At 46.0% G+C, this 25,374-nt stretch overlaps 8 non-coding genes across 8 annotated transcripts; all 8 read right to left on the minus strand.

Moving 5' to 3' along the window:
• Positions 1–16,819: 16,819 nt before the first annotated feature.
• Positions 16,820–16,900, minus strand: trnas-aga (transfer RNA serine (anticodon AGA)). Its single transcript has one exon. It is a non-coding gene; the product is annotated as a tRNA-Ser (tRNA).
• A 220-nt stretch (positions 16,901–17,120) lies between these two features.
• On the minus strand, positions 17,121–17,192 carry trnad-guc (transfer RNA aspartic acid (anticodon GUC)). The gene has a single exon. It is a non-coding gene; the product is annotated as a tRNA-Asp (tRNA).
• Positions 17,193–18,773: 1,581 nt separating this feature from the next.
• Positions 18,774–18,854, minus strand: trnas-aga (transfer RNA serine (anticodon AGA)). Its single transcript has one exon. It is a non-coding gene; the product is annotated as a tRNA-Ser (tRNA).
• Positions 18,855–20,719: 1,865 nt separating this feature from the next.
• trnas-aga (transfer RNA serine (anticodon AGA)) lies at positions 20,720–20,800 on the minus strand. Its single transcript has one exon. It is a non-coding gene; the product is annotated as a tRNA-Ser (tRNA).
• Positions 20,801–21,020: 220 nt separating this feature from the next.
• On the minus strand, positions 21,021–21,092 carry trnad-guc (transfer RNA aspartic acid (anticodon GUC)). Its single transcript has one exon. It is a non-coding gene; the product is annotated as a tRNA-Asp (tRNA).
• A 1,582-nt stretch (positions 21,093–22,674) lies between these two features.
• Positions 22,675–22,755, minus strand: trnas-aga (transfer RNA serine (anticodon AGA)). The gene has a single exon. It is a non-coding gene; the product is annotated as a tRNA-Ser (tRNA).
• Positions 22,756–22,975: 220 nt separating this feature from the next.
• trnad-guc (transfer RNA aspartic acid (anticodon GUC)) lies at positions 22,976–23,047 on the minus strand. The gene has a single exon. It is a non-coding gene; the product is annotated as a tRNA-Asp (tRNA).
• A 1,582-nt stretch (positions 23,048–24,629) lies between these two features.
• Positions 24,630–24,710, minus strand: trnas-aga (transfer RNA serine (anticodon AGA)). The gene has a single exon. It is a non-coding gene; the product is annotated as a tRNA-Ser (tRNA).
• Between the last annotated feature and the right edge of the window lie 664 nt (positions 24,711–25,374).

Genomic DNA, 25,374 nt, shown 5'->3' on the forward strand with positions numbered 1-25,374 from the left:
GCCAATTTGATTCACTGAGCAGCACAGCGCATGCGTGGCCATCTTGGTGCAGGAACAAAGTGAATGATGTCAGTGTCTGGAACTGAACCCAGCCAGAGTCAGCACCTTCAGGGGAGGGGAACCAGTGAGTGCAGAACTGAACCCAGCCAGAGTCAGCAACTTCAGGGGAGGGGACTCAGTGAGTGTAGAACTGAACCCAACTAGAGTCAGTACCTTCAGGGGAGGGGAACCAGTGAGTGTAGAACTGAACCCAGCCAGAGTCAGTACCTTCAGGGGAGGGGAACCAGTGAGTGTAGAACTGAACCCAGCCAGAGTCAGTACCTTCAGGTGTGGGGAACCAGTGAGTGTAGAACTGAACCCAGCCAGAGTCAGTACCTTCAGGGGAGGGGAACCAGTGAGTGTAGAACTGAACCCAGCCAGAGTCAGTACCTTCAGGGGAGGGGAACCAGTGAGTGTAGAACTGAACCCAGACAGAGTCAGTACCTTCAGGGGAGGGGAACTAGTGAGTGTAGAACTGAACCCAGCCAGAGTCAGCACCTTCAGGGGAGGGGAACTAGTGAGTGTAGAACTGAACCCAGCCAGAGTCAGTACCTTCAGGGGAGGGGAACTAGTGAGTGTAGAACTGAACCCAGCCAGAGTCAGTACCTTCAGGGGAGGGGAACCAGTGAGTGTAGAACTGAACCCAGCCAGAGTCAGTACCTTCAGGGGAGGGGAACTAGTGAGTGTAGAACTGAACCCAGCCAGAGTCAGCACCTTCAGGTGAGGGGAACCAGTGAGTCCAGAACTGAACCCAGCCAGAGTCAGTACCTTCAGGGGAGGGGAACCAGTGACTGTAGAACTAAACCCATTCATAGTCAGTACCTTCAAGAGAGAGGAACCAGTGACAGTAGAACTAAACCCAGCCAGAGTCAGCATCTTCAGTGGTGGGGAAAGAGGGGAGGGACGGAGAGGACCCAGTGATTGCAGAAATGACCCCAGCCAGAGACCGCTCCATCAGGGGAGCAGAGGTAGGGGAACCAGTGAGTGCGGAACTGAACACAGCCAGACTCAGCATCTTCAGGGGAAGTGGGGAACATCTGAGTGTCGACCTGAACCCAGCCACAGTCAGAACATTCAGGGGAGGAGAGGGACGGGAACCAGTGAGTGTAGAACTGAACCCAACCAGAATTGGTGGTGAAAACTGGGAGTGGAGGAGAAACAGGCTAGAAATGTGTGTTGATTTGGATTTCAGTGCTGCAGGAGGGACAATGTGTGGGACAGGGATTTACAGCTTTGGAAGAAAAAGAGAGGAAAGAATGTTAAATGGAAACTAGATGTGTATATCCTGAATTTGTGTCTTGTACTGACAGTGATGAGTTTTGTTATCTCCTTTTACATCGTATTAGAAGGGGAGATTTTCAGACAGGAAACACAAACTAAACATCGCGTCAAGATCTGATGGAGTCAATCGATTCATCAGGACCTGAATATCATCGGCCTTTGAAAGTGGAAGGAGAAATGTTTGTCTGTTCTGTCTGTGCGAAAAGATTTCAAATATCAGTGTGACTGGAAAAGCACTGAGACACACATACCCGAGTGAGTGTTCCAGTGCACTGCCTGTGGAAAGAGCTTTAACCAGTTACACAGTCTGAAGAAACATCGCACCATTCACAGCGGGGAGAAACTGTAAACGTGTTGTGTGTGTGGGCGAGGCTTCAACTGATCGTCCAACCTGGAGAGTCACAAGGATACCCGCACCATGGAGAAACCGTGGAAATGTGGGGACTGTGGGAAGGGATTCAGATCACCATCTCTCCTGGAAATTCATCAACACAGTCACACTGGGGAGAGGCCGTTCACCTGCTCTGAGTGTGGGAAGCGATTCACTCAGTCATCCGACCTGCTGAAACACCAGCGAGTTCACACTGGGGAGAGGCCGTTCACCTGCTCGGAGTGTGGGAAGGGATTCACTTGTTCATCCAACCTGCTGAAACACCAGCGAGTTCACACTGGGGAGAGGCCGTTCACCTGCTATGAGTGTGGGAAGGGATTCACTTGTTCATCCAACCAGCTGACACACCAGCGAGTTCACACTGGGGAGAGGCCGTTCACCTGCTCTGAGTGTGGGAAGGGATTCACTCGGCCATCCATCCTGCAGTCACACCAGCGAGTACACACTGAGGAGAGGCCGTTCACCTGCTCGGAGTGTGGGAAGGGATTCAATTGTTCATCCAACCTGCTGGCACACCAGCAAGTTCACACTGGGGAGAGGCCGTTCACCTGCTATGAGTGTGGTAAAGGATTCACTTGTTCATCCAACCTGCTGACACACCAGCGAGTTCACACTGGGGAGAGGCCATTCACCTGCTCGGAGTGTGGGAAGGGATTCACTCAGTCATCCGACCTGCTGAGACACCAGCGAGTACACACTGGGGAGAGGCCGTTCACCTGCTCGGAGTGTGGGAAGGGATTCACTCAGTCATCCGACCTGTTGAGACACCAGCGAGTACACACTGGGGAGAGGCCGTTCACCTGCTCGGAGTGCGGGAAGGGATTCACTCAGGCATCCCACCTGCTGAAACACCAGCGAGTTCACAAGTGATTGCAGGAGTTGGATTCTACTGTTATTGAGGCTGTTAATCACATCCCGACTGAACCATGTTCATTCTGACAGTTGGGGTTTGTTTCTGTTGATGTTAATAACCCGATAACTGGGCTGGATTTTAATATTCTGGATATATTGCTGATTGTGTTCTCAGGGATGCAGTGTCCATTTAAGAAACACTGTGGGTTATCTTTCCCCTTAATTCAGCAATTCTCAACAGAAATTTACTTTGCAATAAAGTTATGAACTTTTACTTTAATCCTAAATTGATCTTTGGTACAAAATCTACAATAGTGTGTGAAAGTTTCCACTGAATAAAATCTCCAATTGGAAAGAGCTTGCTGACAATTCTTAATGCCTTGCTCATTACACACAGTGGCCCCTCCATATCCACCAGAAAGAAGGGGAATGAGAATTGGTGGGGAATCAGTGTACCCAAATGTTGTTGTTCCCATCTGGGTGGATCAATCCTCTCGGCACGAGAATGGAGACAAGTCCAGACCAAAACTGTGCGCAGTAGCCCAGGTGTGGTCTTACAGTTGTAGCAGGACTTCCCTACTTTTAGACTCCATCCCCTTTGCAATAAAGGCCAGCATTCAGTTTGCCTTCCTGATTATTGCTGTACCTGCATGCAAACATTTTGAGTTTCATGCACAAGAATCCCCAGATCTCTCTGTATAACAGCATTTTATAATCGTCCACATCTAAATAATAATTTGCTTTTTTTTCCTACCAAAGGAAATCACCTGATATTTTACCACATTATAGTCCATCTGCCAGATTTTTGCCCACTCATTGAACCTATCTATATCCCTTTGTAGATTCTTTGCGTCCTCCTCACAACTTGCTTTTCCACCTATCTTTGTACCATCGGCAAATTTGGTTATGTTACACTCGGCCCCTTCATCCAAGTCATTAATATAAATTGTAATTAGTTGAGGCCCCAGTACTTATCACTGCGGCGCCCCACTAGTTACTGTTTGCCAACCTGAAAATGACCCATTTATCCGGACTCTCTGTTTTCTGTTAGTTCAGCAATCCTCTCTTCATGCTGATATATTACACCCAACCCCATGAGCTCTTAGCATGTGCAGTAATATTTTGTGTGGCACCTTATTGAATGCTTTCTGGAAATCAAAATATACAACATCAAATGATTCTCCCTTATCCACTCTGCTCGTTACATCCTTAAACAACTACAGCAAATTTGTCAAACATGATTTCCCTTTCATAAAACCATGCTAACTCTGCCTAACTGCAGTATGGTTTTCTAAATGTCCTGCTAGTACTTCCTTAATGATGAACTCGAGTATTTCCCACTGACAGATGGTAAGCTAACTGATGTATAGTTTCCTGCTCTCTGTCTCCCTCCTTACTTGAATAGGCATGTTACATTTGCAGTTTTCCAGTCCACTGGGACCTCTTCAGAATTCAGGGAATTTTGGTGGATTACAACTAATGCATGCACTATCTCTGCAACTAATTATTTTAAGACCTGAGGATGCATGCCATCAGGTCCAGAGGACTTGTCCACCTTTAGTCACATTAGTTTGATTAGCACTTTATCTGCAGTGATAGTGATTGTTTTAAGTCATCCCCCCCAACTCCCCCTCCGCAATAGCTCCTTGGTTAGCAACTGTTGGGATGTTTTTAGTGTCCTCTACCGTGAAGCCTAATACAAAATATTCATTCAAAATCTCTGCCATTTCCGTGTTTCCCATTAGTAATTCTCCAATGTCATCCTCTAAGCGAGCAATGTTTACTTTAGATACTCGTTTCCTTTTTATGTCCCTGTAGAAGCTCTTACTGTCTGTTTTTATATTTCTTGCTAGTTTGCTCTCATCTGCTATCTTCTCTGTCTTTTTCATTTTTTAGTCGTCCTTTGCAGGTTTCTAAAAATTCCCAATCCTCTGGCCTTCCACTGTCCTTCACAACATTATCTGCCATTTTTTCCAATTTGATACCATCCTTTACTTCCATGACGACACTTGTTGCACACGTGATTGACCAGGACACGAGAAGTGTGGTTGCTGCACAACGACAGGGTTTCATCTGTTTCAACAGAAACAACTACACTGTGTTACTTCCAGAAATAATCCCCACTGTCTGGCCTGAATGAATCCATGTCACTACCAAATGCTGCAATGTTTCCTCCACCCCACAGAGTTCCATCTGTTTAAAGCCACGACAAAAATGTCCCATTTCCTCCTGGAGTTTGAGGGCAATCAGCTTTAACAATGGGGCAGAGTTTCAGCCAATGAGCGAGATCCAGACCCAGCCCCGCCCACTGGGGGCTGCAAGCCCCACCTCTCGTACACTGTGATTGGTTGGAGGATCAACCGCCTGCCTGGTCCTCCAGCCCCGCCCCCACTCTCCCTATTGGTCGGGAGCTGCCGTCAATCAGCCAGGCAGTGTGAGCTGAGCATGCACAGTGGGTGAGTCAGCAGGTGAGAGATGGGCGTTGGGAGGGAGTGGGTTAATAAAGAACGCGCTTATTTGTACTTCCAAAATGGCCACCACGCCGCACCATTTGTCTATGATTGGTCCCTTGGAGGATAAGCCACACCCTGAGATTTCACTGGAATGTGTAACTGGAACCGCCCATCCCAAGGTCTCACTGACTTTGCAAATTGTAACTTGATCCACTTTGACTTCCTGAAGCGACAGAGGACAGAGCTCCCCATAAGATAGCAAGGGCCAGCCAAAGTACCTTGCCCCCATCCCAATGCATGCCTCCCCCAGCTGAAGTGCATTACCCCAGTCCCAGTGCATGCCTCCCTTGGTCAAAGTGCATTACCCTAGTTGCAGTACATGCCTCCCCCAGTCAAAGTGCTTTACCCCAGTCCCAAGATATGCCTCCCCCAGCGGAATGCCTTACCCAGTCCCAGTGCATGCCTCACCCAGCAGAAGTGCCTGACACTAGTCCCATTGCATTTCTCCTCCCGCCAAAGTGTCTTACCACCGTCCAAGTATATGCCTCCCACAGCTGAAGTGCCTGACCCCAGTCCCAGTGCAGGCCTCCCTCAGCCGAAGTGCCTTACCCCAGTCAGAGTGCATGCCTCCCCCAGCTGAAGTATCTTACCCCAGTCACAACATATGCCTCCCCCAGCCGAAGTGCCTTATCCCAGTCGCAGTGCATGCCTCCCCAGCCAAAGTGCCTTACCCCAGTCAGAGTGCATGCCTCCCCCAGCTGAAGTGTCTTATTCCAGTCACAACATATGCCTCCCCCAGCCGAAGTGCCTTATCCCAGTCACAGTGCATGCCTCCCCCAGCCGAAGTGCCTTATCCCAGTCACAGTGCAACCCTCCCCCAGCTGTAGTGCCTTACCCCAGTCCCAGTGTATGCTTCCTCCAGCTGAAGTGCCTTTCCCAGTCCAAGTCCACCTGCCACCAGCCGACGTGCCTTACCCAAGTCCCAGTGCAGGCCTCCCACAGCCGAAGTGCCCTACCCTAGTCCCATTGCATTTCTCTCCCTGCCGAAGTGTCTTAGCACTGTCCCAGTATATGCCTCCCCCAGGAAAAGTGCCTTACCCCAGTCCCAGTGCAGGCATCCCCCACTCGAAGTGCCTTACCCCAGTCCCAGTCCCAGTCCATGACTCCCCCAGCCGAAGTGCCTTGCCCCAGTCCCAGTGCAGGCCTCTCCCACTCGAAGTGCCTTTCCCCAGTTAGAGTGCATGCCTCCCCCAGCCAAAGTGGCTGAATCCAGTCGCATTGCATTTCTCCCTCATCCGAATTGTCTTACTACAGTCCCAGTATATGCTCCCACTGCCGAAGTGCCTTACCCCAGTCCCAGTATAAACATCCCCCAGCCGAAGTGCCTTACCCCAGTCCCAGTGCATGCCTCCCCCAGCCGAAGTGCCTTACCCTAATCCCAGTATATGCCTTCCCCAGCCAAAGTGCCTAACCCTAGTCCCAGTGCATGCCTCCCCCAGCCAAAGTGCCTTATCCCAGTCCCAGTGTTAGCATCCCCCAGCCGAAGTGCCTTACCCCAGTCCAAGTATATGCCTCCCCCAGCCGAAGTGCCTTACTGCAGTCCCAGTGCATGCCTCCCCCAGCCGAAGTGCCTTACCCCAGTCCAAGTATATGCCTCCCCCAGCCGAAGTGCCTTACCCCAGTCCAAGTATATGCCTCCCCCAGCCGAAGTGCCTTAACACAGTCCAAGTGAATGCCTCCCCCAGCTGACATACCTTACCCCAGTCCCAGTTTATCCCTTCCTCAGTTGAAGTGCCTTACCCCAGTCCCAGTGCATGCCTCCACCAGTTGAAGTGCCTTAGCCCAGTCCCAGTGTTAGCATCCCCCAGTTGAAGTGCCTTACCACAGTCCCAGTGTATCCCTCCACCAGTTCAAGTGCATTACTGTAGTCCCAGTGCATGTTTCTCCGAGCCGAAGTGCTTTACCCAAGTCACAATATATGCCCCCCCAGCCGAAGTAGCATTTCTCAGTGCAAATGCATGCCTCCGTCAGCCAAAGTACCCTACCCCAGTCCCAGTATATGCGTCCCCCAGCCAAAGTGCTTACCCCATCTCACTGTATCCATCCCCAGATGAAGTGCCTTACCCCAGTCCCAGTGCATGCCTCTCCCAGTTGAAATGCCTAACCGCAGTCCCAGTGTATGCCTCCACCAGTTGAAGTCCCTTACTCCACTCCGAGTGCACACCTCTGCCAGCCGAAGTCCCTTACACCCGTGCCAGTGCATGCCTCTCCCAGCCAAAATGCCTTGTCCCAGTCCCAGTATATGCCTCCACCAACCAAAGTGCCTTAAACCAGTCGCAGTTTATGCCTATCCCAGCCAAAGTGCCTTACCCAGTCCAAGTGCACACCTCCCCCAACAAAAGTGCCTTACCCCAGTCCCAGTGCATGCCTCCCCCAGCCGAAGTGCCTTGCCACAGTATGAGTGCAAGCCACCTCCAGCCAATGTATTTTACCCCAGTCGCAGTGCATGCCTTGCCCAGCCGAAATGCCTTACCCACATCCCAGTGCATGCCTCCCCCAACCGAATTACCCTACCCCTGCCCCAGTATATTCTCCACCAGCCGAAGTGCCTTACCCTAGTCCCAGTGCATGCCAACCCCAACCGTAGTGCCTTACCCCAATCCCAGTGTATCCCTCCCCCAGTTGAAGTGCCCTTAGCCCAGTCCCAGTTTATGCCTCCCCCATTTGAAGTGTCTTATTCCAGACCCAGTGTAGCCCTCCCTCAGTTGAAGTGCCTTTCCTCCAGTCCCAGGGAATCCCTCCCCCAGTTGAAGTGCCTTACCCCGGTCCAGTGTATCCCTGCCCCAGTTGAAGTGTGTCGAGGAAATTTCTAAGTTAAAGTAACTCAAGCGGAGATTTCAGAGTCTTGCTTCAAGAGATTCTTTTAATATGTACAGGCGAGATATCTCGGAGAGATGCTTGGTCCTTACCAAGGCAATACTCTGAAATTCTATAGAAACTTGTTCCATCTTTATACAGAAAAAAAGGAATTTTATCTCTACAATTGACACCTACATTATTCAGGAACATTACCAATTCTAAACAGGGCACAAAGGTCAGTTTACACAGCCCAACAGTATCTTGTCACGTCATTATTCAATCTTTTCGAGGGTCAGCAAGATCATCACTAAAAGCCCCTCTTATCAGAGAAATCAGTTTGTCCAGGCAATGGGGGTATCTTAACATATACAAATACCAGATGTACAGCTTTCATGTTATCTGTTCTTTTCTAACAAAGAAGAGACATCAAGTATTTTCTGGCCTTGCAGGATTCTGCAGTCTCAGCACAGAATTAAACTTACTAAAAGGAAAAGAGAAATTTAACCCCTTCCTATATCGTGAACTAAAGTTCTTCCACAACTCCCTCCTTGTTGATCTTTTATCTTTAATGATCAACATGCTTTCCTTCTTAGAAAGAAAAGGGAGGCTCATACCCCTCGGGGTAAGGTCTCATCTCTAAACATTCTTTTTCATTATAGTCATCTAACTGTCCCTCTATTCTGTTTAACCTTCCTTTCACGATCACATTTTTCTGCTCTAATTTTTCTACTAGGTTCATTACTTGTCTGTTATGTAGCCAGATACCTGTAGTTGCTGTAGCCCTTCATCCCACGCGTTTCTCAACTCTATACTTTCTCCTATTAGTCCTCCTACAACCTGGATTTTGTTTTGCAGGGTCTCTATATCTATTGTGTTCAAGGCTCCCATTCCTACTCCTACCCCACCTAATACAGTTCCCAGCACGTCTCGCTTTTTTCTCAAGGATCGGTCCAGTGTGACTCCAACACTGGTCGTGTTGCAACCATCCCTCTCCCTTAGCGGATATAGGATTTGTATGGTTAAATTTACTATACCTGGGGATCTTACTACCGATATGCAGGTGGTCAATATCCGTTTTAAATGGCCCGGATCTCTTTTTTGTACGGTTCATGCACTTTACCCATCCTCTGTTTTCTATTTTAAAATGACAATCTTCTTCGGGGTCACAAAACGTGCCATTAGTTTCTTGGCTCTCAGCTATTTCCTTGCTGGTCAGGCATGTCATTCCGCAGGCCTCACACCTTACTGTGAAGTTCCCCACTTTGCAATCCTCTTTTTCCGAACATACATAAGTGTCCTGCTGTCCTGCTTTGTCAATCGTGCCCCAGGCCATTTCTCCTTTCCATATTTTACATTCTTTTATAAACCTTTCTTCTGTTTTAACTCTTCCCACTGCCAGAAGGATTAACATACCCAGTGTCCCCTGATAGTTTTGCCAGGAGTCCTTCCTCATCTTCCTCCCTTTGTTTTCTTCTATAATGCTCCTGAACCAATTCGTTAAAATAATAGCTTACTAGTACAATAGTAACAGTGATCTACAAGATAAAGACCCAAATTGGTATACAGGCAAGTTCTGACATCTAGCTTGATACTTCGGGGTATTATGCTCTTAGTCCAGCCTGTCTCGGTAGAAACAAAAGGGGATGAGTACAGTTCTTTTCGGGGTGTGTCCGCCCTAGCTCGGTATTTCTTCTTCTTGCTGTGTTTCGTCTGGAAGGTAGTATTTACATCGGGTGGCGTGTATCCAATTTGGATGTTTTTCCAGTTTCAGGGCGGTTCTTGTTGTGAGGATTATCTGATATGGTCCCTTCCACCTAGGAGAAAAAGATTCCTTGTTTAGAGTTTTCACTAATACTTGCTCTCCCGGCCTGAAAGGGTGCATGTTTCCCTCTGACGGAGGTACTTGGGTCTGTTTTATTCGCTCATGCAGGCTTCTCGCTATTTCACACATGGCCTGAGCATATTTTAGCGACTTTTCGTCATTCCAAATTAATGCTACCTTTTCTGCTCCTAGTGGCGGTTTCACACCAGTAGGCATTGGCCTTCCTAATAAGGCTTCATGGGGTGTCAAACCAGTATTTCGGTTCTTTTGGTTTCTTATGGTATATAGTACCAATGGAAGGGCATCTGGCCATTTTAGTCCTGTTTCTTGACATACTTTAGTAAGGGTGGACTTTATCACTCCATTGACTCTTTCCACCATGCCTGAGGACTGAGGTTGATACGGTATGTGCAATTTCCACTGGAAACCTAGCGCTTCGGCTAGATTCTGCACTATTTTTCCTGTAAAATGTGTTCCTCTGTCACTGTTGATTCCCATAGGTATCCCATATCTTGGCACTATTTCTTTAAATAGGATCTTCACTACTGTTCGGGCATCATCCTTCCTTGTTGCATATGCCTCTACCCACCTTGTAAACATATCTACTATTACTAATAGATACTTAAAGCCTAATACTGGAGGCATGTGGACAAAATCAATTTGCAAATTTTCAAAGGGCATGCTTGGTTGGGGTAGATGGTCATATTCTGCAGGCGTCTTTCCTCTATTGTTTTGTTGGCAAATTTGGCAGGTTTTAGCAATTTTCTCAATTATTACTGTTATTCCTGGTGCATACCATTGCGCATTGATAGCATGTATCATCCCTCCTTTGCCCATGTGAGCCTGACCATGAGCTAGGCGAGACAAGGGCAAAAACAAAGACCTGGGACATACAGTTCGTCCGTCAGGATGGGTCCAGATATTTTTTAAAAAACATCCTTGTTTCTCCAATGTTTTTCTTTCCTGCACTGTAACTTGTTGCTGTGCTATTTCAAGTTGTTGGGCGCTCAGTGTTGGCAGAGGGGAGACTGAGGCTGCCTGTAGGCAGCACGTCTGTTCCAAAGCGGCTCGTCGGGCCGCCTCGTCGGCCCTCCTATTTCCTATTGATACTTCATCTTCACCAGTTGTGTGGGCTGCGCATTTAATAACAGCAACCCTTTTTGGCAATTGAATGGCATCTATCAGGTTAAGCACTAATTGTGAGTGCTTAATATGCTTCCCGCCAGAGGTGATGAAGCCTCTGTTTTTCCATAGTTGTCCAAAATCATGGACTACACCAAATGCATATCTTGAATCGGTATATATATTAGAAGATTGATTTTTTTTAGCTAATATACATGCTCTAGTTAGGGCGAACAATTCAGCTGCCTGTGCCGAGGTTCCGGGGGGCAAGGCAAATGCCTCAACAATTTCATATGGGTTCACAATAGCATAGCCTGCCAGGAGCAAATTGTCTGATGGTCTGTGAGACGACCCATCTGTATAAAGAATGAGATCGGGATTGTCCATTGGTTCCGTAAGCAAATCTGGTCTAGGCATGGTAGCCATCTCCACTGTTGACAGACAGTCGTGCTGGTCTGGGTCCTCTATTTCTCTAGTGGAGCTGGTAGGAACAAAAACAGCAGGGTTTACTGCAGGCGCACGGCGAAAAGTGTAGTTAGGGTGTGACAACAGCAGCACCTCGTAGCCTGTCCTTCGGGATGCTGTGAAATGCTGAGTTGCTGCGGAATTCAACAATAACAGCACCGCATGCGCGGTGATAACAGTGCACGGATAGTCCAATACAATTGGTACTGATTTTTCCACCATGACCGCAGTAGCGGCTACAGCACGCAGACAAGCAGGCATTCCTCGTACTACTGGGGGGAGCATTACCGAATAATAAGCAACTGGTCTATTTCCCCCACCATGTTCTTGGGTTAACACTGCTGTTGCGAATCCTTCTTTTTCATTCACATACATTTGAAAAGGTTTCGAATAGTTCGGAAGTCCCAATGCTGGAGCGTTAGTAATAGCATTTTTTTTAACTGTTTAAATGCTTCTTCCCTCTCAGGGGTCCATTCCACTTTAGGTGGGGACCCTATGGGGCACCGCAGAATAGACTTGTCCAACATGGTTTTTATGTTTAGCCCAGAGTTCGGGGGACACTTGACTCAGTGCCATTGGTATGTTAGGGCTAGTTTGTCCGGGGGGTTGCTGTTTTTCAAACGTAGCATCGTGCCCTTTTCTCTCCCAGTGGAGAATTCCTCTGTCACGGGTGATAAATTCTAGCCGTATATCCTGCAGTTCTATCATCGCCCATGGTTGATAACCTGGTCGCTGTCTTTTCTCTTCTATGTCTAAGATCATCCCGCCCATGTCTTTAGGTTTTGCTGGGGGCTTTACAGCCAATGTCAGATGGGGTGTCGTATTTTCTTCTTTAAATCGTTTTTGTTGTAACGGTGTTAGCTCCACGGCCACCCCCAACCCTTCAGATCCGAAATAAATGTGGGGAGTAGCTTCTATTACTTCGTTTTTATTTAAGAACGGTTGCACAAAGCGCTGATAGTCTTCAGCCCTGTGTCGAGTATACCAGGCTGTACAGTGAAGCTGAACTGCCTCAAAGCTTGTTAAGATGATATACAATAACTCTTTAATATTAGGGTCAATTTTAATCTTTAAGTTTTCCACTGCCTCTTTTATCAGGGGGGAGTAGAAGTTGCCACTCAGTTGCCAACTATAAAGGGCAGCACTTTCTTCATTCTTTTCCTCTTTCTCTCTTTCTATCCCATTAAAGAACTGATGAATGTTATTTGGAGGGATCTCCATAAACATCCCTTCCTTTGTGCAATATATTGTGGCTCCTAGTTTGCACAAAGTCTGTCTTCCTAATAGAGGGAGAGGCGTTGTCTTAGAGACTATCAGGGTTTCGTCATTAACTTGTTGTCCTTCAATTGTCAATTTAGTAGGTTCGGATAAAAAATCTTTCAAGGGGACGCCGGCCACACCCATGCTTAAATCAGTGGTGTTGCTTACGGGTAATCCCACAGAGGGCGGTACAGAGGACATAGTGGCGCCGGTATCCACCAGGAACTTTACATAAGTGTTTCCTACTTTTAGTATTGCTAAGGGATTTTCTTCTATGTCCGTTGATAAGCGAAGAGTCGCTGCCTGTACCGTTATGCCTCTGGGGCATCCCTATGCTGATTGATACGGATTGGGGTTAGAAAAGGAAAATTGAGGGGCTGGTGGAGGTGGAGGTTCGGAAAAGTTCCCTTGCGACCCTCTATTCTGTTTGGGCGGGCATCTACAGTCGCGAGCCCAATGCCCTATTCTTCCACAATTTCTACACTCATCTTGAGAGCGATCTCGCTGTGACCACTGTCCTCTTCCTCTTCCTCCACCCCTAAATCCCCCTCGATTCTGTGCCTGCCCTCCGCCTCTCTGCTGGTAATATTGACCTGTTGCTTTGGTTTTACTTACGTAATTGAACAATCCCTCCCTGTCCATGTTTGCCAAGACAGTGACTGTCTCTTTCCAGGTTTTTCCTTGCCAATCTAAAACTTTAATTTTGTAGGTCTTTGCATGCTGTGGTAACATGCAGTTCAGCAGTGTTTGTACTGCTAAAGGTTCATTCGTATCTAAGGGTATTCCTGCATACTCCTCCCAGCTATTTTTCCACCTGGCTGCGAAATCTATCATTGATTCTTCCGCTTTCTGCAAACAGCGAGTAACCTCCCCTATATCCCCATGTTGTCTAGCCCCTTGTAGAATTGCATTCCGTCCTCTATTCTGTAGCCAGTGTGTTAAAGATTCGTTTCCTTCATTTAGCAAATCATTATTAGCTCTCCAATCCCCTTCTTCTCCGGGCGGGATATGGAACATATCTTTTACTCCCTGCCAGGAAGATCCGTACGCTGCTTGTAATAATAGTTTAACATCCCCTGGTAGCGGATTATAAATTGTACAGGTCTGCTCAAGCCAGTTATGAAATGCAACAGGTTTCTTTACCGGGTTTGGGGCTGCAGAGATCATATCTCTGGCCTCTCCCGGAGACCAGGGTTTTAAAACCGCTGTGGTTCCTATCGTTACTCAGGGATTTTGGAGGAGGAGGGTAGAGTCGGCTTCTGCCTGAGCTGGGGTTGTTTGTGACCTTAGAACCATACCAGCTCTCAGATTGGCTCCCCCTTTCTTTCTCTCCTGATTTATTCTCTGATATTTTTACTTTCGGAGGCTGATGTCTTTTTGCAACCTCTAGCCATTTAATAAAACATTTATCCATATAATCTTTGTCCCAAGTAGGGTCTCCTCCCCCTTCCTTAGTTATTTTCCTCCATTCTTCGATTAAAGACAATTTAAAACTTCCTCCAAATGGCCAGTCCCCATCAGACCAACCATATAAATCGCTACTAAATGTTACCGCGTATCGGTCATCTCCTGTTTCTTTAATTACAGTGTCCGCCGGCGAGCCGGGTGGCACAATTGGATCTCCTACCTTCTCTCGTTGCTTTACTACCTTACGAATCCTTTTTTCAGTTTTACGCTGCATACTCATTCTTTTAGTTGGAGGGTCGGTTTTCTTCCCTTTTCTAGGAACTGGACGCAAGCATCCTGCTCGACTAGAGCTGTTTCCCATTCTCTCCGGGTGCAGTTTCTCGCGGTGTTTCCTGAAACGAGAGGTTAAGACACGCCCACAAAAATATATACACACACAGTATTTACAAAGCGCTCACCGGTGTCTCTTTTCGGCTCGGCTCGGGTCTCCTTTAGCTTTCTTGTTATTTTAGCTTCTTACGGAAGCTACCCTATGCCTCACCCTTCTGGGATCTCGGCGGCTTGCCCCCTTTTCTAGGACAGCCTAGGCACTTTCCCCCTTAAGCTGGGAAAATCCTTTTAAAATTCCTCTTTTTCTTTTAAGCCAATTTTTACTTTTAAACTTGTTCGTTTGGGATCTCGTTATCAGAGATCCTGCCGACTACGCCAGAAACTGTCGAGGAAATTTCTAAGTTAAAGTAACTCAAGCGGAGATTTCAGAGTCTTGCTTCAAGAGATTCTTTTAATATGTACAGGCGAGATATCTCGGAGAGATGCTTGGTCCTTACCAAGGCAATACTCTGAAATTCTATAGAAACTTGTTCCATCTTTATACAGAAAAAAGGAATTTTATCTCTACAATTGACACCTACATTATTCAGGAACATTACCAATTCTAAACAGGGCACAAAGGTCAGTTTACACAGCCCAACAGTATCTTGTCACGTCATTATTCAATCTTTTCGAGGGTCAGCAAGATCATCACTAAAAGCCCCTCTTATCAGAGAAATCAGTTTGTCCAGGCAATGGGGGCATCTTAACATATACAAATACCAGATGTACAGCTTTCATGTTATCTGTTCTTTTCTAACAAAGAAGAGACATCAAGTATTTTCTGGCCTTGCAGGATTCTGCAGTCTCAGCACAGAATTAAACTTACTAAAAGGAAGAGAGAAATTTAACCCCTTACTATATCGTGAACTAAAGTTCTTCCACAGGCGGGGATACTCACCACTATACTAACGAGGAACTGACGGGTCCCAGTTCTGTCAGAGCAGGAATCGAGTCACTGTGAACAGAACTGGACACCAGGAGAAGTCGACAGACACATTGAGAGACAGAGACAAACCGACAAACAGGGAGAGACAGACAGCGAGATAGAGACAACGAGAGACAGAAAGTGTGAGACTGAGAAGGAGAGGCAGACTGAGTGAGAAAAAGACTCAAATATATACATATACAGAGATGTGTGTGTGTGATCTATTAAGAGAGAGAGGGAAAGAGTGAGAGAAAGACAATGATAAAGACAGTGACAAGGAGAGAGACAGATAGAGAGAGAGCGATAGAGACTAAAACAGAAAATGATGGAAATACTACTCAGCTTACAGGCAGGGACTAACAGAGACAAGCAAAGACATGGACAGAACGAAATGATGGGAAAGAGAGAGCCAGTCACACAAAGAGTCAGAGAGAATCCCATTGGACCAGATGTGGCACCGTGAGAAAGAGACAGATTGAGAGACAAAGACAAACAGAGAAACAGGGACAGACAGAGTGAGTCAGACTGAGAGAGACAAAGACTCAAACATACAAAACTCTCTGAAGAGAGAGAGAGAGGCAGAAACCGAGCGACACAGATACATTTCACAATTTCATTTCATTATCGGTTCAGAGTGTCACATTGTTACAGAAAATTGCTGATTCAACCGATGAAAATCCGGTCTCACTGATCAGAATGGGAGGAAATCCGTGTTAAATTAAAGAGACACCAGGAGTGGGGGACGAACCCACGCGGGACAAACCCATTGAGTTTTAAGGCCAACGCCTCAACCACTCGGCTATTCTGGTCCTGTGAGAACCTGGATTCTGTCTCTGTGAGAATCTGGGCTTCAACCCCAACCCCACATACAAACACATGCACATCGGCTTTCAGTGAGCATTTATGAACATTTTTAGTAATATTGACACGGGGGCAACTCTCCTATTCTTTTTCGAGTAATGCACTGGAAACTTTCATATCCACCCGAGGGTGCAGACGGAGCTTCAATTTAACATTTCATCCGAAAGTCAACAGCTTCAACATTACAAAATTCCCCAAGTGCTGCACTTGAGTGTTAGCCAAGATGATATGCTCAAGTCTCAGGAGTGCGACTTGAACAGACAAACTCCCGATTCAGTCGAGAATGCGGCCACTGAACCAAAGCCATACAAAAGTTCACAACCGTATTATTTTCCCCAAGTCGTTTTTATAAGTTCCAGGACATACCAAATTCATGGTGATGATTTCCAGTGACATTTGCACATACACAGAGACATATACATAGATAGACAGACACAGAGACCCACACACACATAACCAAAAATTTGCACGCACCAACAGGCATGCACAGATGCCTCAGACATCTCGAGGGATAGATAGGCTGAATCACTGTCGCAACTTTGACTGATGTTTGCGATTTTTGAAACGGATGTATCGTGAATATTGCAGATTAATAAAAATGAGAAAAAAATGTCAAAGTTGAAAGGTGTGGGACGTTATTCCATCTATCTCAGGATCAGTTTGGCAGAGAACCGGTTAAATTGTGAAATGGAATGAAAAATGCTGAGAATCGTAGTCGGCAGGATTCGAACCTGCTCGGGATAACCCAATGGATTTCTAGTCCATCGCCTTAACCACTCGGCCACGACTACTGTGTCGCTGCCTTTTTAAACTTTACTCAGAAAAAACTCAGTCATCCATCTCTGTGCAGCAGACGGGCAAAGACTCCTGAATAATTCTCCATTTGCTAAAAATCTGGACGAGACAATCTCATCCAGCTGTTTTTTTGACAGTTCCATATTGCTCTGGAACTTTTTAATATGCATCTCTTCCAAGAAACAGAAGTAAAATTCGACATCTTGAAACAACTGCCTCCCCGTCGGGGAATTGAACCCCGGTCTCCCGCGTGACAGGCAGGGATACTCACCACTATACTAACGAGGAACTGACGGGTACCAGTTCTGTCAGAGCAGGAATCGAGTCACTGTGAACAGAACTGGATACCAGGAGAAAACGACAGACACATTGAGAGACAGAGAGAAACCGACAAACAGGGAGAGACAGACAGCGAGATAGAGACAACGAGAGACAAAAGTGTGAGACTGAGAAGGAGAGGCAGACTGAGTGAGAAAAAGACTCAAATATATACATATACAGAGATGTGTGTGTGTGATCTATTAAGAGAGAGAGGGAAAGAGTGAGAGAAAGACAATGATAAAGACAGTGACATGGAGAGAGACAGATAGAGAGAGAGCGATAGAGACTAAAACAGAAAATGATGGAAATACTACTCAGCTTACAGGCAGGGACTAACAGAGACAAGCAAAGACATGGACAGACCGAAATGATGGGAAAGAGAGAGCCAGTCACACAAAGAGTCAGAGAGAATCCCATTGGACCAGACGTGGCACCGTGAGAAAGAGACAGATTGAGAGACAAAGACAAACAGAGAAACAGGGACAGACAGAGTGAGTCAGACTGAGAGAGACAAAGACTCAAACATACAAAACTCTCTGAAGAGAGAGAGAGAGGCAGAAACCGAGCGACACAGATACATTTCACAATTTCATTTCATTATCGGTTCAGAGTGTCACATTGTTACAGAAAATTGCTGATTCAACCGATGAAAATCCGGTCTCACTGATCAGAATGGGAGGAAATCCGTGTTAAATTAAAGAGACACCAGGAGTGGGGGACGAACCCACGCGGGACAAACCCATTGAGTTTTAAGGCCAACGCCTCAACCACTCGGCTATTCTGGTCCTGTGAGAACCTGGATTCTGTCTCTGTGAGAATCTGGGCTTCAACCCCAACCCCACATACAAACACATGCACATCGGCTTTCAGTGAGCATTTACGAACATTTTTAGTAATATTGACACGGGGGCAACTCTCCTATTCTTTTTCGAGTAATGCACTGGAAACTTTCATATCCACCCGAGGGTGCAGACGGAGCTTCAATTTAACATTTCATCCGAAAGTCAACAGCTTCAACATTACAAAATTCCCCAAGTGCTGCACTTGAGTGTTAGCCAAGATGATATGCTCAAGTCTCAGGAGTGCGACTTGAACAGACAAACTCCCGATTCAGTCGAGAATGCGGCCACTGAACCAAAGCCGATACAAAAGTTCACAACCGTATTATTTTCCCCAAGTCGTTTTTATAAGTTCCAGGACATACCAAATTCATGGTGATGATTTCCAGTGACAGTTGCACATACACAGAGACATATAAATAGATAGATAGACACAGAGACCCACACACACATAACCAAAAATTTGCACGCACCAACAGGCATGCACATATGCCTCAGACATCTCGAGGGATAGATAGGCTGAATCACTGTCGCAACTTTGACTGATGTTTGCGATTTTTGAAACGGATGTATCGTGAATATTGCAGATTAATAAAAATGAGAAAAAAATGTCAAAGTTGAAAGGTGTGGGACGTTATTCCATCTATCTCAGGATCAGTTTGGCAGAGAACCGGTTAAATTGTGAAATGGAATGAAAAATGCTGAGAATCGTAGTCGGCAGGATTCGAACCTGCGCGGGATAACCCAATGGATTTCTAGTCCATCGCCTTAACCACTCGGCCACGACTACTGTGTCGCTGCCTTTTTAAACTTTACTCAGAAAAAACTCAGTCATCCATCTCTGTGCAGCAGACGGCCAAAGACTCCTGAAAAATTCTCCATTTGCTAAAAATCTGGACGAGACAATATCATCCACCTGTTTTTTTGACAGTTCCATATTGCTCTGGAACTTTTTAATATGCATCTCTTCCAAGAAACAGAAGTAAAATTCGACATCTTGAAACAACTGCCTCCCCGTCGGGGAATTGAACCCCGGTCTCCAGCGTGGATACTCACCACTATACTAACGAGGAACTGACGGGTACCAGTTCTGTCAGAGCAGGAATCGAGTCACTGTGAACAGAACTGGACACCAGGAGAAGTCGACAGACACATTGAGAGACAGAGACAAACCGACAAACAGGGAGAGACAGACAGCGAGATAGAGACAACGAGAGACAGAAAGTGTGAGACTGAGAAGGAGAGGCAGACTGAGTGAGAAAAAGACTCAAACATATACATATACAGAGATGTGTGTGTGTGATCTATTAAGAGAGAGAGGGAAAGAGTGAGAGAAAGACAATGATAAAGACAGTGACAAGGAGAGAGACAGATAGAGAGAGAGCGATAGAGACTAAAACAGAAAATGATGGAAATACTTCTCAGCTTACAGGCAGGGACTAACAGAGACAAGCAAAGACATGGACAGACCGAAATGATGGGAAAGAGAGAGCCAGTCACACAAAGAGTCAGAGAGAATCCCATTGGACCAGACGTGGCACCGTGAGAAAGAGACAGATTGAGAGACAAAGACAAACAGAGAAACAGGGACAGACAGAGTGAGTCAGACTGAGAGAGACAAAGACTCAAACATACAAAACTCTCTGAAGCGAGAGAGAGAGGCAGAAACCGAGCGACACAGATACATTTCACAATTTCATTTCATTATCGGTTCAGAGTGTCACATTGTTACAGAAAATTGCTGATTCAACCGATGAAAATCCGGTCTCACTGATCAGAATGGGAGGAAATCCGTGTTAAATTAAAGAGACACCAGGAGTGGGGGACGAACCCACGCGGGACAAACCCATTGAGTTTTAAGGCCAACGCCTCAACCACTCGGCTATTCTGGTCCTGTGAGAACCTGGATTCTGTCTCTGTGAGAATCTGGGCTTCAACCCCAACCCCACATACAAACACATGCACATCGGCTTTCAGTGAGCATTTACGAACATTTTTAGTAATATTGACACGGGGGCAACTCTCCTATTCTTTTTCGAGTAATGCACTGGAAACTTTCATATCCACCCGAGGGTGCAGACGGAGCTTCAATTTAACATTTCATCCGAAAGTCAACAGCTTCAACATTACAAAATTCCCCAAGTGCTGCACTTGAGTGTTAGCCAAGATGATATGCTCAAGTCTCAGGAGTGCGACTTGAACAGACAAACTCCCGATTCAGTCGAGAATGCGGCCACTGAACCAAAGCCGATACAAAAGTTCACAACCGTATTATTTTCCCCAAGTCGTTTTTATAAGTTCCAGGACATACCAAATTCATGGTGATGATTTCCAGTGACAGTTGCACATACACAGAGACATATAAATAGATAGATAGACACAGAGACCCACACACACATAACCAAAAATTTGCACGCACCAACAGGCATGCACATATGCCTCAGACATCTCGAGGGATAGATAGGCTGAATCACTGTCGCAACTTTGACTGATGTTTGCGATTTTTGAAACGGATGTATCGTGAATATTGCAGATTAATAAAAATGAGAAAAAAATGTCAAAGTTGAAAGGTGTGGGACGTTATTCCATCTATCTCAGGATCAGTTTGGCAGAGAACCGGTTAAATTGTGAAATGGAATGAAAAATGCTGAGAATCGTAGTCGGCAGGATTCGAACCTGCGCGGGATAACCCAATGGATTTCTAGTCCATCGCCTTAACCACTCGGCCACGACTACTGTGTCGCTGCCTTTTTAAACTTTACTCAGAAAAAACTCAGTCATCCATCTCTGTGCAGCAGACGGCCAAAGACTCCTGAAAAATTCTCCATTTGCTAAAAATCTGGACGAGACAATATCATCCACCTGTTTTTTTGACAGTTCCATATTGCTCTGGAACTTTTTAATATGCATCTCTTCCAAGAAACAGAAGTAAAATTCGACATCTTGAAACAACTGCCTCCCCGTCGGGGAATTGAACCCCGGTCTCCCGCGTGACAGGCGGGGATACTCACCACTATACTAACGAGGAACTGACGGATACCAGTTCTGTCAGAGCAGGAATCGAGTCACTATGAACAGAACTGGACACCAGGAGAAGTCGACAGACACATTGAGAGACAGAGACAAACCGACAAACAGGGAGAGACAGACAGCGAGATAGAGACAACGAGAGACAGAAAGTGTGAGACTGAGAAGGAGAGGCAGACTGAGTGAGAAAAAGACTCAAATATATACATATACAGAGATGTGTGTGTGTGATCTATTAAGAGAGAGAGGGAAAGAGTGAGAGAAAGACAATGATAAAAACAGTGACAAGGAGAGAGACAGATAGAGAGAGAGCGATAGAGACTAAAACAGAAAATGATGGAAATACTTCTCAGCTTACAGGCAGGGACTAACAGAGACAAGCAAAGACATGGACAGACCGAAATGATGGGAAAGAGAGAGCCAGTCACACAAAGAGTCAGAGAGAATCCCATTGGACCAGACGTGGCACCGTGAGAAAGAGACAGATTGAGAGACAAAGACAAACAGAGAAACAGGAACAGACAGAGTGAGTCAGACTGAGAGAGACAAAGACTCAAACATACAAAACTCTCTGAAGAGAGAGAGAGAGGCAGAAACCGAGCGACACAGATACATTTCACAATTTCATTTCATTATCGGTTCAGAGTGTCACATTGTTACAGAAAATTGCTGATTCAACCGATGAAAATCCGGTCTCACTGATCAGAATGGGAGGAAATCCGTGTTAAATTAAAGAGACACCAGGAGTGGGGGACGAACCCACGCGGGACAAACCCATTGAGTTTTAAGGCCAACGCCTCAACCAGTCGGCTATTCTGGTCCTGTGAGAACCTGGATTCTGTCTCTGTGAGAATCTGGGCTTCAACCCCAACCCCACATACAAACACATGCACATCGGCTTTCAGTGAGCATTTACGAACATTTTTAGTAATATTGTCAAGGGGGCAACTCTCCTATTCTTTTCCGAGTAATGCACTGGAAACTTTCATATCCACCCGAGGGTGCAGACGGAGCTTCAATTTAACATTTCATCCGAAAGTCAACAGCTTCAACATTACAAAATTCCCCAAGTGCTGCACTTGAGTGTTAGCCAAGATGATATGCTCAAGTCTCAGGAGTGCGACTTGAACAGACAAACTCCCGATTCAGTCGAGAATGCGGCCACTGAACCAAAGCCGATACAAAAGTTCACAACCCTATTATTTTCCCCAAGTCGTTTTTATAAGTTCCAGGACATACCAAATTCATGGTGATGATTTCCAGTGACAGTTGCACATAAACAGAGACATATAAATAGATAGACAGACACAGAGACCCACACACACATAACCAAAAATTTGCACGCACCAACAGGCATGCACAGATGCCTCAGACATCTCGAGGGATAGATAGGCTGAATCACTGTCGCAACTTTGACTGATGTTTGCGATTTTTGAAACGGATGTATCGTGAATATTGCAGATTAATAAAAATGAGAAAAAAATGTCAAAGTTGAAAGGTGTGGGACGTTATTCCATCTATCTCAGGATCAGTTTGGCAGAGAACCGGTTAAATTGTGAAATGGAATGAAAAATGCTGAGAATCGTAGTCGGCAGGATTCGAACCTGCGCGGGATAACCCAATGGATTTCTAGTCCATCGCCTTAACCACTCGGCCACGACTACTGTGTCGCTGCCTTTTTAAACTTTACTCAGAAAAAACTCAGTCATCCATCTCTGTGCAGCAGACGGGCAAAGACTCCTGAAAAATTCTCCATTTGCTAAAAATCTGGACGAGACAATCTCATCCACCTGTTTTTTTGACAGTTCCATATTGCTCTGGAACTTTTTAATATGCATCTCTTCCAAGAAACAGAAGTAAAATTCGACATCTTGAAACAACTGCCTCCCCGTCGGGGAATTGAACCCCGGTCTCCCGCGTGACAGGCGGGGATACTTACCACTATACTAACGAGGAACTGACGGGTACCAGTTCTGTCAGAGCAGGAATCGAGTCACTGTGAACAGAACTGGACACCAGGAGAAGTCGACAGACACATTGAGAGACAGAGACAAACCGACAAACAGGGAGAGACAGACAGCGAGATAGAGACAACGAGAGACAGAAAGTGTGAGACTGAGAAGGAGAGGCAGACTGAGTGAGAAAAAGACTCAAATATATACATATACAGAGATGTGTGTGTGTGATCTATTAAGAGAGAGAGGGAAAGAGTGAGAGAAAGACAATGATAAAGACAGTGACAAGGAGAGAGACAGATAGAGAGAGAGCGATAGAGACTAAAACAGAAAATGATGGAAATACTTCTCAGCTTACAGGCAGGGACTAACAGAGACAAGCAAAGACATGGACAGACCGAAATGATGGGAAAGAGAGAGCCAGTCACACAAAGAGTCAAAGAGAATCCCATTGGACCAGACGTGGCACCGTGAGAAAGAGACAGATTGAGAGACAAAGACAAACAGAGAAACAGGGACAGACAGAGTGAGTCAGACTGAGAGAGACAAAGACTCAAACATACAAAACTCTCTGAAGAGAGAGAGAGAGGCAGAAACCGAGCAACACAGATACATTTCACAATTTCATTTCATTATCGGTTCAGAGTGTCACATTGTTACAGAAAATTGCTGATTCAACCGATGAAAATCCGGTCTCACTGATCAGAATGGGAGGAAATCCGTGTTAAATTAAAGAGACACCAGGAGTGGGGGACGAACCCACGCGGGACAAACCCATTGAGTTTTAAGGCCAACGCCTCAACCACTCGGCTACTCTGGTCCTGTGAGACCCTGGATTCTGTCTCTGTGAGAATCTGGGCTTCAATCCCAACCCCACATACAAACACATGCACATCGGCTTTCAGTGAGCATTTACGAACATTTTTAGTAATATTGACACGGGGGCAACTCTCCTATTCTTTTTCGAGTAATGCACTGGAAACTTTCATATCCACCCGAGGGTGCAGACGGAGCTTCAATTTAACATTTCATCCGAAAGTCAACAGCTTCAACATTACAAAATTCCCCAAGTGCTGCACTTGAGTGTTAGCCAAGATGATATGCTCAAGTCTCAGGAGTGCGACTTGAACAGACAAACTCCCGATTCAGTCGAGAATGCGGCCACTGAACCAAAGCCGATACAAAAGTTCACAACCGTATTATTTTCCCCAAGTCGTATTTATAAGTTCCAGGACATACCAAATTCATGGTGATGATTTCCAGTGACAGTTGCACATACACAGAGACATATAAATAGATAGACAGACACAGAGACCCACACACACATAACCAAAAATTTGCACGCACCAACAGGCATGCACAGATGCCTCAGACATCTCGAGGGATAGATAGGCTGAATCACTGTCGCAACTTTGACTGATGTTTGCGATTTTTGAAATGGATGTATCGTGAATAGTGCAGATTAATAAAAATGAGAAAAAAATGTCAAAGTTGAAAGGTGTGGGACGTTATTCCATCTATCTCAGGATCAGTTTGGCAGAGAACCGGTTAAATTGTGAAATGGAATGAAAAATGCTGAGAATCGTAGTCGGCAGGATTCGAACCTGCGCGGGATAACCCAATGGATTTCTAGTCCATCGCCTTAACCACTCGGCCACGACTACTGCGTCGCTGCCTTTTTAAACTTTACTCAGAAAAAACTCAGTCATCCATCTCTGTGCAGCAGACGGGCAAAGACTCCTGAAAAATTCTCCATTTGCTAAAAATCTGGACGAGACAATCTCATCCACCTGTTTTTTTGACAGTTCCATATTGCTCTGCAACTTTTTAATAGGCATCTCTTCCAAGAAACAGAAGTAAAATTCGACATCTTGAAACAACTGCCCCCCCCGTCGGGGAATTGAACCCCAGTCTCCCGCGTGACAGGCAGGGATACTCACCACTATACTAACGAGGATCTGACGGGTACCAGTTCTGCCAGAGCAGGAATCGAGTCACTGTGAACAGAACTGGACAGCATGAGAAGTCGACAGACACATTGAGAGACAGAGACAAACCGACAAACAGGGAGAGACAGACAGCGAGATAGAGACAACGAGAGACAGAAAGTGTGAGACTGAGAAGGAGAGGCAGACTGAGCGAGAAAAAGACTCAAATATATACATATACAGAGATGTGTGTGTGATCTATTAAGGGAGAGAGGGAAAGAGTGAGAGAAAGACAATGATAAAGACAGTGACAAGGAGAGAGACAGATAGAGAGAGAGCGATAGAGACTAAAACAGAAAATGATGGAAATACTTCTCAGCTTACAGGCAGGGACTAACAG

The sequence above is a fragment of the Pristiophorus japonicus genome, unplaced genomic scaffold, assembly GCF_044704955.1.
Source record: "Pristiophorus japonicus isolate sPriJap1 unplaced genomic scaffold, sPriJap1.hap1 HAP1_SCAFFOLD_684, whole genome shotgun sequence".
In the NCBI taxonomy this organism is placed as follows: Eukaryota; Metazoa; Chordata; class Chondrichthyes; family Pristiophoridae; genus Pristiophorus; species Pristiophorus japonicus.